This window comes from Castor canadensis, chromosome 10 (genome assembly GCF_047511655.1).
Source record: "Castor canadensis chromosome 10, mCasCan1.hap1v2, whole genome shotgun sequence".
NCBI lineage: Eukaryota > Metazoa > Chordata > Mammalia > Rodentia > Castoridae > Castor > Castor canadensis.
The window spans coordinates 120,127,483-120,142,691 of NC_133395.1; the positions used below are offsets into that span (position 1 = coordinate 120,127,483).

General features: G+C 37.4%; 1 protein-coding gene across 3 annotated transcripts in view; it reads left to right on the forward strand.

Annotated features, from left to right (window-relative positions):
- Positions 1 to 15,209, forward strand: part of Ptprg (protein tyrosine phosphatase receptor type G) — a 658,629-nt gene that overhangs the window by 363,890 nt on the left and 279,530 nt on the right. The window lies entirely within an intron of this gene.

A 15,209-nucleotide genomic window follows, 5' to 3' on the forward strand; every position in this document is an offset into this window, starting at 1 on the left:
TTTCTCAAAAACCAAAAACAAACAAACAAACAAACATGAAATCAAGAGCATTTGTAGGGTAATTAATCTCATAGCTCACTTTCACTTAAAACCTTAAGTTCTTTGAGCCATGGTGTCTGTTCTCTGCATATTTGAACCATGTGAGATAGCGCTTCTGATTGCTTGAGTTCATACCGTTAACTTCAGTTAACTCACCAGCTTAGGGTACCTGTGTGGTTTTGAATATTTTAAATGCCTTTCTTATATTCTGGCTCCTGCCTATGCCTTGGTGTTAAGAAGAAGACCCTTCTTACGGAATTTTCCTTTCTTCTTTGGTCATTTACCAACAAAGCAATAGAGAAAACTGAAGCAAACATCTTGATGTCTGAAGATCGTAGTCACTTCTTCAAATTTGGTGTTATGTGTTGCTGATTTGGGAAGCTAATTTAATGTCAAAGAAAATAGTACCACTTTATATCCTCATTGCTCTGCGCCTGAAAGAGGAAGTTCTTATATTTACAAAATGTTCTGACCCCCTAGAGGGGCATGCTCCTCCTGACACTTGAGGAAGGAATCATGGGTGCTTTCAGTGTGACATGAACAAACAGCGGTGTAGTTTGATTTGTTTCTCTTGGTGTCCTGCAATTTGCTTCTCATTTGGATCTTACTCACAGAGTGAGGAACAGCTCTGAGTCTATCCTAATGGAAATGCCACCGTACGTTTTAAGTACAGTAGTATTGTTTTCCTCAGACCCACAATGCTTTGGAAGTCTGTTTATGGTGTCCTTGCTCAGCAAGCAGAGTTAAGAGCCAGAGACTTCAATGTCTGTTCCTTTATCAAATCTTTTTTTCTTTTTCCTTTTCATTTTTCTGAGTTTTGTGTTTTTGGAGGGAGTTAGGGAGAAAATTTTATGCTAATAAATGAAAGCAACCCCTTCTTAGACACTCGAAAGGTCCAAATTTCCCCTTAAAAAAGTAGTTCTGGAGTTGAGACCCAAGTCTGCCAAGAGAATGAAGCTGATTACAGCTTGCTTCCTCCTCTTTGTCCAGCATCTCCTAAAATGGTTATTTTACATTGAAGCTTTGTCTGCATTAGCAGTTTTGTCTGCAAGGAAAGGACTTCTAATTTGCTAATTAGAGCACTTGTTTTTCAAAGCCAGGATCCAACTGTTTTGAAAAATCATTACGCATTTTCATGGGAAGTGAGCTCCTGAACTAACGAATTCCAGCTATGTCCATCAAAGTGGACTTGATGTGCTTGCCTCACTGAGTGTTCAGTTCTAGAATCAGGAAGGGAAAATACATGTGCCAGCTGCTTAGTCAGAAGCTGTGGCTCTTCACTTTCTAATCAGTCTCCTTTTTCTCTTTTTTGTGCAGTGCTGGGGTTTGAACTGAGGACCTTGTGCTTGCTATGCAGTCACTTTTAAGCCATGTCCCCAGGTCTTTTTGCTTCACCTCTGTATGCCTAAGCCACCCTGCATTGCAGTCTTCCTATTTATAATTCCTGTCTACCTAGAATGTGCATCACCACACCCAGCTTTTTATTTTTTTGAGATGGTAACTTTTTGCCAGGGATGGCCTTGAATCTCGGTCCTCATGATCTCTGCCTCCAGGGTAGGCAGAATCTTGGATATTTGCCACTGTGCCCGTCATTTTCTTTCAGTGCTTTTAATGCATTTTGCTCGGTAGGGTTCTTCAGTTTAGTGCCTTGAAAAATTATTCATGTCTATCTCCTCTTCTCCTTTTTCTCTTTCTTGTTCTTCCTTTTCTTCCTACCACATCTTCCTACCACACCTTCCATCTGCCCTTTTCTCCTCCTCCTAATTTCTCTTACTCTTCTTCCCTTCCTCCATTCTCCTCTATGTCTTCCTTTTGTTTCTCTTTGCCTTCCTCAGTTTTTTTTTTTAATTTCTTTTCTACAAGAACTTAGTCTGAAACTGTCCTGAATTTTTGTCTGGGTTTAATTTTTCTCATTACGGGAGAATTGCAGAACCAACACTACAGAGCCATGCTTCACTTGTAACTTTTGTCTTTTTATTTCTAGTAAACAAGTATTTACACAGTTACGTAATAGGATGTCTTCTTTAATGTTGGTTGGTGCTGCTTCAAATTTAAACAGGGCGGGCTGTCTTAGTATGCAGAGATCTAAAATTTTAACTAACTTGTGTTAATTGGTGTATATTGCCATCAGTGTTTTTTTCCATCTTCATTTCAGCATTGATGGCATTGATCTAAAACTGGTAATTATTTAACATTGTGTCATTTTTGTGACTATCTGTCGAGACACAAAAGCAGTTTGGAACTTCATTTTCTTTTTCCACCTACTTTTGTGTCTCACCTACAAACACATGGTTTTATTGAAAATTCTAGTGAGTTTTTTTGTAACTATAAATATTTTCTTTGCTGATTATGATGAATGATGGTCAGTGATAACCAATGAGCCATCTCACCAACTTAGAGCATTGGCCAAGCTCTCAAATCCTTTGTGGGACAGCTAGGCTCTGCTTTTAGATCTGGACATGGAATTGGACTTGAAGTTCACCTCTGGAAGTGGCTAATATCAGATCTGCCAAGAAGCACTTACCTATGTAAGCCATGACTGGAGCTTGATACTCACGTCGGAGGGTGGGGGGTTCTGGAGCTGTCCCTCTGATTGCTCAATCCTGCCTCTTCTCCTTGCTTACTGGCATGCTCTAAATACCAAATAACTTTTTTCTTCGCTTCAGTGTCTCCATTCATAAGTTGGAGATAGTATTGTCAGAAGCCAGTAAGATAACTTAGGGACCTTGGTCTGTTATCAGAGGCCTATAAATGTTACCTGTTAATAAAGAATGGATGGGGAGGGAGAAGAGTTAAAAGCTGTTTACTTGGGCAGAGACCTAGGTTTTTTAACTTTCTTACCCTCAGCTGTTTCATCTGTAGAACAGATATCACCACTGAGTTTATGACTTACAGTTGGTTTGAGAATTGTGCAAGCTCCTGGTAACAGCTAGTACTCAATGCTTACTCTTAATATTGTTGGCTGTTTTTGTTCTTAAAATACATTTACCTTGACCTTTCTCTTGGAGGTGCTCAGATGGTGGCTGATCAATTTGTACTTCCTTTTTAATGAAGTTCCCAAGTGCATAGCACCCAGTACTTTTGGGACCCCCTGACCCAGTCATCCCTAAGTCACGTTAGTGGACTGCCACTTCAGTCCTGAAGTGAAAGTATTTTTCACTTACAAATGACATTTTCGATAGTTTTGTCTAGGATCCTTTTATGGTAGCAACTTTATTTGCAGTAAACAATAAATCCATCCTTTCTCTAACACTCGCCATTGAGCTTGTTTCTTCTCCATCAGTAATCAATTTAGCTCCTCAAAATACGTGAAGATTTTCACCGAACATTTTATGTTGATGACAAACGTAGAGACCCTGTAAAAACCAAGAATGTTGGTCAGTTTTTGTTTTTATGATTTCCTCTTTGTCATATCCCCCTGACATACCCCATTTATGTCATGTACTCCTTATTTGTCAAACGCCCACACTGGCCGATGTCATCTACAAAGCTGAGAAAGATTAAAGTGTGTCTTGCCCTTGGAGAACTGTGTTCTGGTCTTTCACAAAGGAAGTCACTTGTTTTTCTCTGTTGCAAACCCTGCAGTGTGTTGAAAACACTGGTAGAATTTCAAGTGCAGCTGACTGGAGTACCTGGATTTTAGTAAATGGCTCTTGATGTTGTCAGAGTTGAGACAGAAACATGAGAATTCATAAAAGATTGAAAAATCCTTCCTAGAGAATTCTAGATAATGTACCATTTGCTGTGATGGAGAGTTCTATCTTTGGAGTTGGCCTTTTGAGCATTTTTTATCAAACAACTTGACAAAGGAGATGGAATTATTAAGTTTAAGAATGGCGTGTTGCTGGAGGCACAGGTCAGAAACTGGATGACAAAAATCTGTTCCCAAGAAAGAGGTCAGAATGTTGAATGAAAATTAAATGCAGTAGAGGAGAGAAGCAACAGGTATAGAGTGCAGGGATAGAAAAACTGCACAGAGGTATCTCATTTTTAGGTTAAAATAGTCATATGCATCTGATTTAAAAGGCTGGAGGGCGTTTTTTTTTCCTCCCTCATATAATTCCACAAGACATTGTCTCTCACTTTTTTGTTTTATTGTTATTGTCATCTGCCACTTAAGACATAGATTTTCTAATCCCTTGAAATCTTAATACCGTAGTGATTTGATCTGCTACGTACTTTATACGAACAAAGAGTAGGATATTTACTCTCCCTAAACAAACTTTGACCCCAGGTGTGTGTGCCACAATGTAGTAAGACCTCAGGAGTTTAGATTCCATTGGAATGTTCTGAGGTCCAGGTTTCAGGCGTGTGTTTTTCTGCATTCTTAAATACTTTTCATGTATTCTCAAAGTAAATTGAATTCTTAAAATAAGAATCTTCCTGGGCTGGCCGAGTGGCTCAAGGGGTAGAGTGCTGCCTAGCAAGTGTGAGGCTCTGAGTTCAAAGCCCAAGTATTGCAAAAAATTAAATAAATAAAATATTTTAAAATATCTTCCTAGATCAGGCTAGTGTCTTTTGACTCTCATTCTAGACGTGATGGACTTAATTATTTAGTAAACTTCATTCCACCCTTTATATTTGTTCCATTCTTGGTTTTGATCGTCTTTGTTTTTCATGCTCTGATGTAAATCTATAATTACATCTCCACAACCAGCTTTGTTTTCACGAGTCATGTCACATACTCTTGCCTGCATTTTAAATTTGTATGTACTTTTTAAAATATAACTTTAAATAGGTAATAAATTTATATGGTTCAATATTCAAGGAGTATAAAAGAGTAACTACTGAAAAATCACCCTCATTTCTTTTTCCCTTGTCAGTGTTAAGAGTGTCTTAAATGTGCTTGAAGAGGTATTTGATGCACATACGGATAAGTGTATATAGTTATTATATACACTTTTGCAGTGCTGGGTATTGAATACAGTGCCTTCCCCTTGGGAGGGAAGCAAGCACTCCACTCCAAACTATACTCAGCCCTATTTCCTCACTTTTAAAATGAGTAGCAAGCAGCTTGTCATGTGTGTCTTGGGTTTTCACTTAAGAATAGAACTTGAAGGTCATTTTATTTTTGCTTAAAAGAACGATATCCTTCTTTCCTCTCTTGCTCCCTTCCTTCCCTTCCAGATTGAACATTGCTGGTAGTACTACAATAACCAACCTGAACCACTCACAAATGCAGAACTAACCGCAGGGGTAAAGGAGTATATATTTGTAATTTTAATACCGACTACCAATTTTCCTTCCATAAGGATTGTATCAATCTCAGGTAGTGATAAATGAAAGTTCTTTACTTGTTTGAATATATCATTGAGAATTATATGTAATCGGATGTCTTAATGTTTACAAATTTAGTAGGTAAAGATCTTTCCTACTAATTTTAATTTTTAAAAAATACTGATTCATATCCTTTGCCCAACAACATAGGGTGTTTTTATTGATTTTTTATTGTCTCTTGTCATATTCAAGAACCTTTTTAACAGTGGTTTCTGCAAAACAGAGATGAAATATTCTAGAATGTATTTGATTTTTGTAGTGTAGTCTGACTTTGGCATTTAGGTAATAATGTAGAAATGCTTTCCGCACTTTGTAGATTTTCCCACAATTGCTTCTAGCATTTTTATTTATTTTAAACATTTATATTTTGATGCACGTGGAATTTATTGAACTTTAAGGTTCTCTACTTTTTGGACCATTGTATAGTGTTGTGTAGTGAACTAAGTTAGCTTAGGACATCCCTTCTTATGAATACTTACATTATTTCCACTTCTTTCAAATTATAAAAACTGTTGACATTTAATATTCTGTTTTAAAAACATATTTTAGAATTGCTAGGGCATAGACTTCTGAAATGTACATATTACCTATGTTACATTTCTGCCTGAGAAGTAGGATCCCAATATGTTTTAGAGACAGGAAAAGGAAACATTTCTTGTAAGAGTCAGATGGTAAATGTTTTAACTTTCTTGTCTCTTTTACAACTACCCAAGTCTGCTGTTGCATAAGTGAAATTGGCCTCAGATCTTAAGTAATGAGTGTACATGGCTGTGTTCTAATAAAACATTATTTACAAATCATGTAGAACACAAGAGTTGGCCAGTAGGATATAATTTACAAACCCCTGTTTTAGAGTATGGTTTAGATGCATAGATCTGGAATTGACTTTTAGGTCTGTCCTTACTATGTAAACACAAATTTAGCTTCTGAGCCTCAATCTTCTTACCTGTATAATAAGAAAACTGATACATACATGACACAAGTTGTTGAAAGGAGCAAAGAAGATTATGATGTAGAGAGTGAATCTCAGTGAATATAGTGGGTGTTCTCCAAGTGGATGACTTACCTAGTGATATCTGCTCTGCAATGTCACTCAGTTATTTAGTTCTCAAACTTGGAGTAGCTTTCTGAATCACTTAGTAATCAAGATGACTTGTTTTAAAGCTGTATCTGTGATTGTTGATTTTTCCTTTTGCCTCATACTCTCATCTCTCTTTAAATTTTTTTTTTTTTACAATTACCTTAAATTATAAACTCTTATTTATTTCTATACCTGACTGGTGAACTCCGTACACCACGTCTTCAAGTTGAATAGTCCTGTATTGAGAATAAGCAATTCTCTGACATGGTACTTATTCCCCCATAGCTCTTAATACCAGGAAGAGGAAGTAGCAGAGTTGTAGAGATAGAGTGGTTGGCCTGTGGTAGTAGATGGCAAGGCCAGAAAGGGCCCCTTTGGTTTTTGTCACTACTTCTTTTGCTAAATACCTCTAATTTACTTCCTAGATTGTATTTATTTTGGAACTTATTTACCCTGTAAACTTAGGAAAATAGTAAAAAGTACAAGTTAGTCTCAGTGTGACAGAAACACAGAATCCATCATGTTCTTTTGCCTTTACCTCATAAATGTGGCGTTTTATGTCTAGACATTTCCCTGGGTAGTGTTTAATAGTTAATATATTTTGAAGCATACATTCCTTTTTTAATAGTTGTCACAGGACAGGCGTTAATCACCCTGTCTGCACTCTGTGAAGTGTTTTCTAGTCCCACGTTGCATCCGCACCAGGCCCCTCAGCTGCTGAGTGAGTGAGCATTGTAAAATGGTTTTTAATTTCTTGTTCTTTTCCTCTCAGCCTTTGTGTCAGTGGGTTGGTATAAGAATCCCAAGTTCTTGTCTCTGGGAATTACCCCTCTTTTTTCTTGTATTAAAATTTCTCATAAGCTCAAACAGTTTAAAATGTGTGGTAGGATACGGATTGTAGAAAAAATGGTATAGAAAAGTCCTTTCCCATAAAGACAGGACGTCCCATCCGAGCCCTGTTAGAAATAGGCCTTAAGCACTGGTTTTGTTTTGCTTAGTGGCGTGCGGTTGTGGCCTGGCAGAAGTGTTGATGGCCCTCTCAGCAAGTCTTCCTCACATGATAACTCGCTGTGGCAGTGTCTGAGGCAGAAGATGCTAGTGAGAGGCAACTCTTCCCACTGAGTCTTTCATGGATTCTTTCCTGTGACCCCTGTGTTAGCAAAAATTTTATCACAAGGAACCTCTGAGCTGTTTCCTTTCTTTGTCTAAATGAAACCCTTACCCAAGTTTATCCTTTCTTCTAGGGAAAGAGGAGATGAAGAAAGAGATGGGAAGACAGAGAGTGTAGGGCAATGTTGTCTTTTTATTAAATCCAGCATGCCTTCCTGATTTTTATCTTTACAGTTTGACATTTTTGTCTTAGTGATGAATGTGGAAAGCACTGAATACTTTTTAACTATTGGTCCTCTTAAACTATCCTTCTGATTCTATCCTTATCGTTAGATGCAAATAGCAGAAAGCCTATTCAAGTGTGTTTAAATACAGACACTTAAAATGGAAAAGTCTAGAAATAAAATTTAAATTTGACCAGGACTCTACCTGTATCTCGTTTTCCTTCCTCCTCTTGTTGCACTGGTCAACTTGGTTTCCCGCTGATTCCATCCTGCTTTCAGGTTAGTGTCCTCTTTTCCTTCTTTAGTTCCATTCCTGATAGGAGGTAGGTTGCTCTCTAGACTCTGAAGGAAAGTCTGGGCCTTGCATTGAAACTATTACCAACCTAAACCAGGCTCTCTGAACCGTGAAATCCCATTTTCTAATTGGTTTAGGCCTTGACCAACACAGTTTCCTGACTCAGTCTACCATTCTACTAATTGCCAAATACCAATTGTGTGCCATTTCTGAAACTGGGTCAGAGTCATTAAATCCAGACCTTAGGGTTTAAATGTGGTTCCTACTGGAAAGTGTAGATAACTGTGTTCATTGAGCTCTTAGTATAGGCCCATTACTGTTTAATGAGCTCTTGGTGTAATAACTTTTCTTATCCTAATCACATCCCCCATGGTTAATTTTAGGAATGCGTGTGGTGGGGTTTGGAGATTGACTAGTGACTCTCCAAAAATATCTTACATATATTTGATTCTTTTAGGTATTGCCATAAGTGCTCTTAAGGAACTTAGAAGTGTCTGGAGTTTTAAAGATAATCTGGTGTAACCCATAAGGAAATTTCATTTTTATAAACTTGACTACTGTCACAGTCCACTCTAACCTTCAGGTCTAAACTGGGAGTGGAAGAAGCAAGTGTGTATCATGAATATTACCATTTGCCTCCCTGCACCATTGACAGACATTGCTATTGGGTCTGGTCCTCATGGATAAGTAATGATATAGTCTATGAGACATTTGGGGCTAATACGTGAATCAAAGCCTTTTTTCCGTCTTTAAGCTAGGACTCAGGTTCTAGCCCTGTTGCCTAGTGCTCGCTTCAATCTGCTGTCTGACTTCCTTATTCCTTGGGTGGTTACGTCTTGTGTGAGTGATCAGAATTCTTAAAGAGCAAATCCATGTCACATAAATGGTGTCGAGTATTTGAAGTATAGCTCACTTGAAAGTTGAAAACATCAGGTCCAGAGGAAGCTTATCTCCATTTTTCTAAACACATAAGATGCTTGGATCACATGGGAAAAATGGTGGCGGCTTTGTTCATAGCTCACATACTTACTGTAACCAATTCCTTGGTGTAGCCACAAGAAGCAAAAGTAAAGTTGTCCCAGTTTGAAACCATGTTAGTGAGATTTTGAGTGAATGATTGACTCCAGTTAATGACAGGAGTTTTTATTGAGGATTTGGATGTAGGCTAGATTCAACTAGAAAGACAATACTTTTCATCTGAGATATATCTAAATATGAATCATTAGAGACAGTGTACCCTTGAAGGACCATCAGAACCCTCTGGTATGTGAATTGAATGTGGGTTCATGCTGTCGCTTTTGTTATTCCTCTCTTAAACCCATACAGACATCACTAACCAACCAACTGCTCCTGAGCTCTCCCGCAGCCTCTGGGTGTGTAACTGAGACCATTGGGTTGCCTGTATTGCCATCATCACTCTTTATAACATCGTCACTCTTCAAAACAGTAAAATAGGCTCCAGACACACCTTCATTGTACAATTAGCTCTGGGTCCCCCAGTTTTAAAGACTCTGACTAAGAAAGTCACGTTGCATAGAGAGCAAAAGAATGCTAGGCAACAAGACTTGCTCCTAGACGAACTTTGACTCATATATTAGCTTCAAATAACTGAGAGTGTATGATTTGTGAAGACTACATCCTTGTTCAATGTCCGTAAAACATGCCATCGGGGCAGGTGGTGTCACCTGTTAGAGAGTCATTGTGACAGTCATGTCACATCTTTGCTCTTTCTATTCCTGGTTGAATGTGGCAGTGGTCAGGTTTGATGGTCCTGAAATTAATTTTAACTTTTAGGATTAAAATAGGCATCCTGGGAAATCAGTAAAATAATAATTGATATTTAAAAAATTAACAAAGTCTTATTTCTGGTGCTATTGTCTGGCATTATTTCTGGTGTTATGACTAGTTACTGAGAGATAGTTACTGAGAGTTCTCTTAGAGCACATCATTTGATGGAAAGTGGAAGAATAAAGTGTTTACACCTATAATGTAAAAGCTAAAAATTTATGAGCATACTTTATTATATCTGAAAGGTAACTATATTTGCTTGACTGGCTTAAAAATTAGCATATTTCTAGTAACAAAGTTAAACAATTTCATAATTATGCATTAATAAAGTAAAAACAGTGGAGAGCAATATGAATGCTTTTTAGCACTTTTCCCATTTTTCATATGTATAATAATAAATGCATAAAGTGTAATTAAGGTACTAGTGTTGGTATATGCAAAGGAATTGTAGCTGAATCCCATAAAGTTTTTAATTAAAAAATGGGATAAAGATGTGTATTAGATTGGGTGGAAAAGCATTAATTATATTACTAGGTAAAATGGAATACACATATTTTTAGATTGTTGTTCTTGGTGTAAAAAAGACACCAATATGCGGAGATCTAGGTAATACTTTCCATAAAAGTTCCTTGAAGGGGGCATTAATAAGCATATTTGACTAGAAACAGCATATAACATGAATATTATTTTTGTTTTTAATTAGATTTAGACAGAATTCATTTTTTTTAATGACTTTTCATTAGTGAACAGAAACCATTATTTGAATCTATTGTGGTGAACCAAATTCAGAGGGCATGCTTATTTTCAGGGTAAGACCTCTTACGTATTTAAAGAAAGTATTGTTTGGAATACAACTCACAGCTAAGCATTTAAAAATCCCTTTCTTTTAGACAAAAGTATGATTTATATGCTGTGAAAGTACAACTTTTTCTCAGGTCAGTTATGAAAAGACCTACGTTGAAGTGTAACTATTTGATTAAATTGTAGAGAAGCCTTGTTGATTACTACTTTTGTTTGTTTTTATCTGGACTTTTAAGTAGTGTTTCTGGTATGAGTAAGAGTGGATGTGGGGCCAAATTAAAATTCTTCTCTCAAGTCTTTATTTGATTTTCTGTTTGAATAGGATAACTAGTATTAGTTTATAATTGATACATCTGGACCATGTTCTTTGGGCTAAATCTACCTAAAAAAGAAACAGTGAATATCAAATAGGCTTTTAGACCTGAGCCAGGATTTACAGTATTTGCCATTATTTTCACGTAGGGAATTCTGTCTGCCTTAATCAGGCCAGTTGGAATTAATCTCCAGTTGGTGATTTATCCTCCATACTGTAGAAATTCGTCTTCCTGATGCTAGTCCCCTGAATTGTTAACATCACAAAATGCGAAAAATATAGTGACTGGTTAATGGTACACTGAGGAGGAAAAGTGGGTTATTTCAAGGCATAAACGAGTCATAAATTAAGCTAATGATGCTGTTTCTTAACTACAATTTTAAAGGTGCATTTCTCCAACTTTATATGTTACAAGAGTTTTATACAACCTTCAATAATGAAATATCACCTATAAGCTTGCTAGGTTTTTCTTTAGCCCAGTTTGCTTTTCTCCTTTGCTCTGTATAAATTCCTTTCTTGCAGAAAGGCTGTGAGAAGCATCCCAACACACTAAATCAGTGTCCATCTGTATGCCATGGACCATTCTCCCCCAACCAAGTTCATATCAGTAAACCTGGTAAAATCTGGATATTAAATGGAAGATCCATTTAACAGAACTTTGATTTTATTTGCTTTCTCTGAAATTTCATAAATAATTCTTTTCATTTTTGGGTCTAATGGTTGATCTTTTGTCTGAGACAATGTAAGAAGCCAATCTTGGTGCATTACTATTAATTGAATTTCAAATTGAACTCAGAGATTTCGTGACTTTTCCCACTGAATTCCCAGTGTTGCCTCTGCTACTCAGTATTGATTGTCTTGATTCTTTAGCCTTCTCTGGTCTGTGACAGTGTTTTACACTGTCCTTGTTTTTTATGACCTTGACATTTTAGGTCATATATTTTGTAAGTTGTTCCTCAGTTTGAGTTCATAATGTATTCCTCATGATTTAGACTAGAGCTTATGAAAGTTTGCACAGCATACAACAGAGATGATGTGCCATTCATCCAGTCAGGATGTCCTTGGTTGCCATGTTATCACAGGTGACATTAACTGTCTTCACTTGGCTGTCATATCTTTCCCAAGTGTCTCTGCTGTGAAGTTTCTGTTTTCATCATTCCCTTATTAATTATTGTCAAGCAACTCACTGAACTCAGCTAAAGCTGGAGTAAAGTCCCACTCTTAGAGGTGTTAACTGTTTTAAAGCTTGGTCTCTTCCCAAGTCAAAAACCTGTTTCAGGTGACCAGGGCCTTAAGGGTGATGCCACCCAAGTGTCTCCTCCTCTTGAAGTCTTGTGTGAGGAGAGAGGAGGCTCTTTTCTCTTTGCATTGCATGAAATACTTGAGTGCACCTTGCTGTTTCCTCCATGGTAGAGTTTCTTGACAGCTTGCTACACATTTTGTAACTCAGCAACAAAGGGAGTAGTCATAGCAGCCTGCACTTACTGAGCTTTCATTTTCTGATATTTTTCTAAGTACTTCACATGGGTTATCTCAGAGTCCACACAACCACCCTTTTTTTAAAATTTTATTTTATTTATTTATTATTCATATGTGCATACAAGGCTTGGGTCATTTCTCCCCCCTGCCCCAACCCCCTCCCTTACACCCATTCCGCCCCCTCCCTCTCCCCCCACCCCCTTGATACCCAGCAGAAACTATTTTGCCCTTATCTCTAATTTTGTTAAAGAGAGAGTATAAGCCATAATAGGAAGGAACAAGGGTTTTTGCTGGCACAACCACCCTTTGATGTGAGTACTGTTGTACTGGGAAAGAAGCTGATCTTCAAGCAGTTTAAGTTGACTAAGGGAACCCTGGGAACCAGGACAGCCCTGATCGCTTGCGCCCATTTCTCTCTCAGCACTGTGTCTGGTCATGAGCAAGCGTTGACTCACTATTTAAAGGGAGATGATGATGGCTTGTTCATGAGACTAAATTTCCTCCTCAGATGACCTCTTTCAATAGGGAAAGTTTGTTAAGTCACAGAAAAAAATAAGAGGTTTGAAAATAGTCATTTTTCACAGAAGGCAATGAAAGCAAAGGTTCTGTTGCCCCATAGCTTAAAAAACCAGTTGTCCTTGGTCAGCCTGTTAAATTTACATGAAGATTTGTTTGTGTAGATCACATAGTCAAAGCTCTCTTAGTTTGTCACAGTTCAGACTAATTGAATGTATTAGCAAAGAAAAGGACTGTTTACTTCTGAAATTGGCATCTTGGCTCTTGAGATCAGAGAAATGAAGAAGACTTACCAAGGAGTTAGCAGATAGATATTTAAAATTTGAATTAAATCATGACAGAGAACATGCATAGTGTCATTAGAAAGTTGAACTCTACCACTCTTTAATCTCTTTGTCTATTTCATTTATTTGCATCCAAAAATATATTTTGTGGACTTACTGAATGAGACAGAGAAAGATACCTGCCTCATAGAGTTTAATCGTAGTAGGGAAGACAGATTTTTAGGACTCCACAACATAAAACATAATAACACATGAGGCTCAAACAAAACAAGAAGCCTGTGCCAGCCTAGCACTGAACCTCTGTTCATCCTTGCCAAAGGAACGTTTTCATTGAGATCCAGCCTGCAGCCAGGGATTTTAGATACATTTATTTCATGATTTAAAAAAGAAAATATTCTTCATCATAGGATAAATGAGAACCCCGTTAGATTCTTAGGATGTCTCCATTCAGATCTCATTCCTGCTAACCTTTTAACAGGACTATGGGAAATTACTTTTGGCATCCCAAAGCACCCTGGGTTTGTACTGAAGTGGCGGTGTCAAGAGCTGGTGAGCCATTTCCAATGATCAAGCTACCGAAACCAAGCTACCTGCTCATTGTAAGAAAGAGTCAGTCAGAGCAAAGTAAAAGAAAAGTGACCTGTCCTTCTTACTTTTGATGGGCAATGTCATACCCCAGAGAGGAAGGCTTATTGCTGATTGTTCTTTTCCCTCCAAGCTAGGCTTAAGTTAACTACAGTCTTTATTTGGTGTTGTGTTTTTTACTTAGGAACATTTATTCAAAGTTCTGAAAAACAAAGCATTCAATACTGTGAGACTTTGTGTAACTGCAAATGATTAATGACATAATTCTGAATCCTTTTACAAAGTGTCTTAACACCAGAAAGATTTATATAGTGTGGAATGGCCACAGTGGTTCGATTTGAGAATAGGTAATCAATACCTGTGGACTTGAGAAAAGTCTTCTATTTCCTCCACTAATGACACAGGGGTTTTTGCAAGGCAAGGGTGTGTGGAGCATGAAGCTCTCCAAAGAAGAATTAATTTAAAATCTGAAGTGGAAGATCAGTTTCAATTAAAATTGCACTTGAACGTATATTGGGTGGAAGTGTGAAAGCAGGCATGTAGTCAGCTTAAATCTTCAGATTGTTACCAGTGAATAAATGAATCCCAGTAGTTCCAACCCTGATCATAGTTTTATAGAGTGCTAAATTACATTTCACCCACCCCTGGAAGGTTATGAGGGGTAATATGAATGGCAAATACTTTCCCGACACTGCAGAGTATTTTTTGGGAGGGGTAGATAATTACCAGTTATTTGTGTTTTTACAAAGAATGGTTTCCTGTTATTTCTTTGGAGTCATAGGTGTTTGGATTTATTTTACCATGCCTTATAGTGTTTTTTCCCATTGACTATAATTTTATTACACTAGCAGATTTCTAGATGGCTTTTTACACACACACACACACACACACACACACTAAAACATTACTTTCTAGTAGATGAGTGGATTGATCTTCTAAGATCACTTCGTCTGGTATATGAAGAATTGTAAAACTAAATACCCAAGGAGATAGGTTTGTGTATGTATTCACACACTAAACTTTCCTGACTGAGGTCTGTGTTTTGTCTTCTAAAAATTGTAATGTTTACACTTATTCTATGTCTAGTTCTCAGAAAAGGGATGCATCCTAATCTTTTAATCTGAGATTGTTTCTTTCTTGCTTTATGTCAACAAGGTTAAAAGTAGGATTCAAGAAGTTCTAAGGGATTTTTATCCACTTAACACACTTTGCCCCTAGTAATTTCTTTCCAAATGGGGCAGAAAAGGAAATGCACTGGGCCTTCTGTGCTTAGGTCTTATTGGAACCTGTTAGAATGACGTGTCGTGGTTGCACTTCGTGCACTTTTTCCTTTATTTCTGTGGTGGATGTTCTCCCAAAAGTTTTTGTTTATATGAGTGGTAAATTCATTGTGAAGGTAACTTTATCCTTCTGTCTC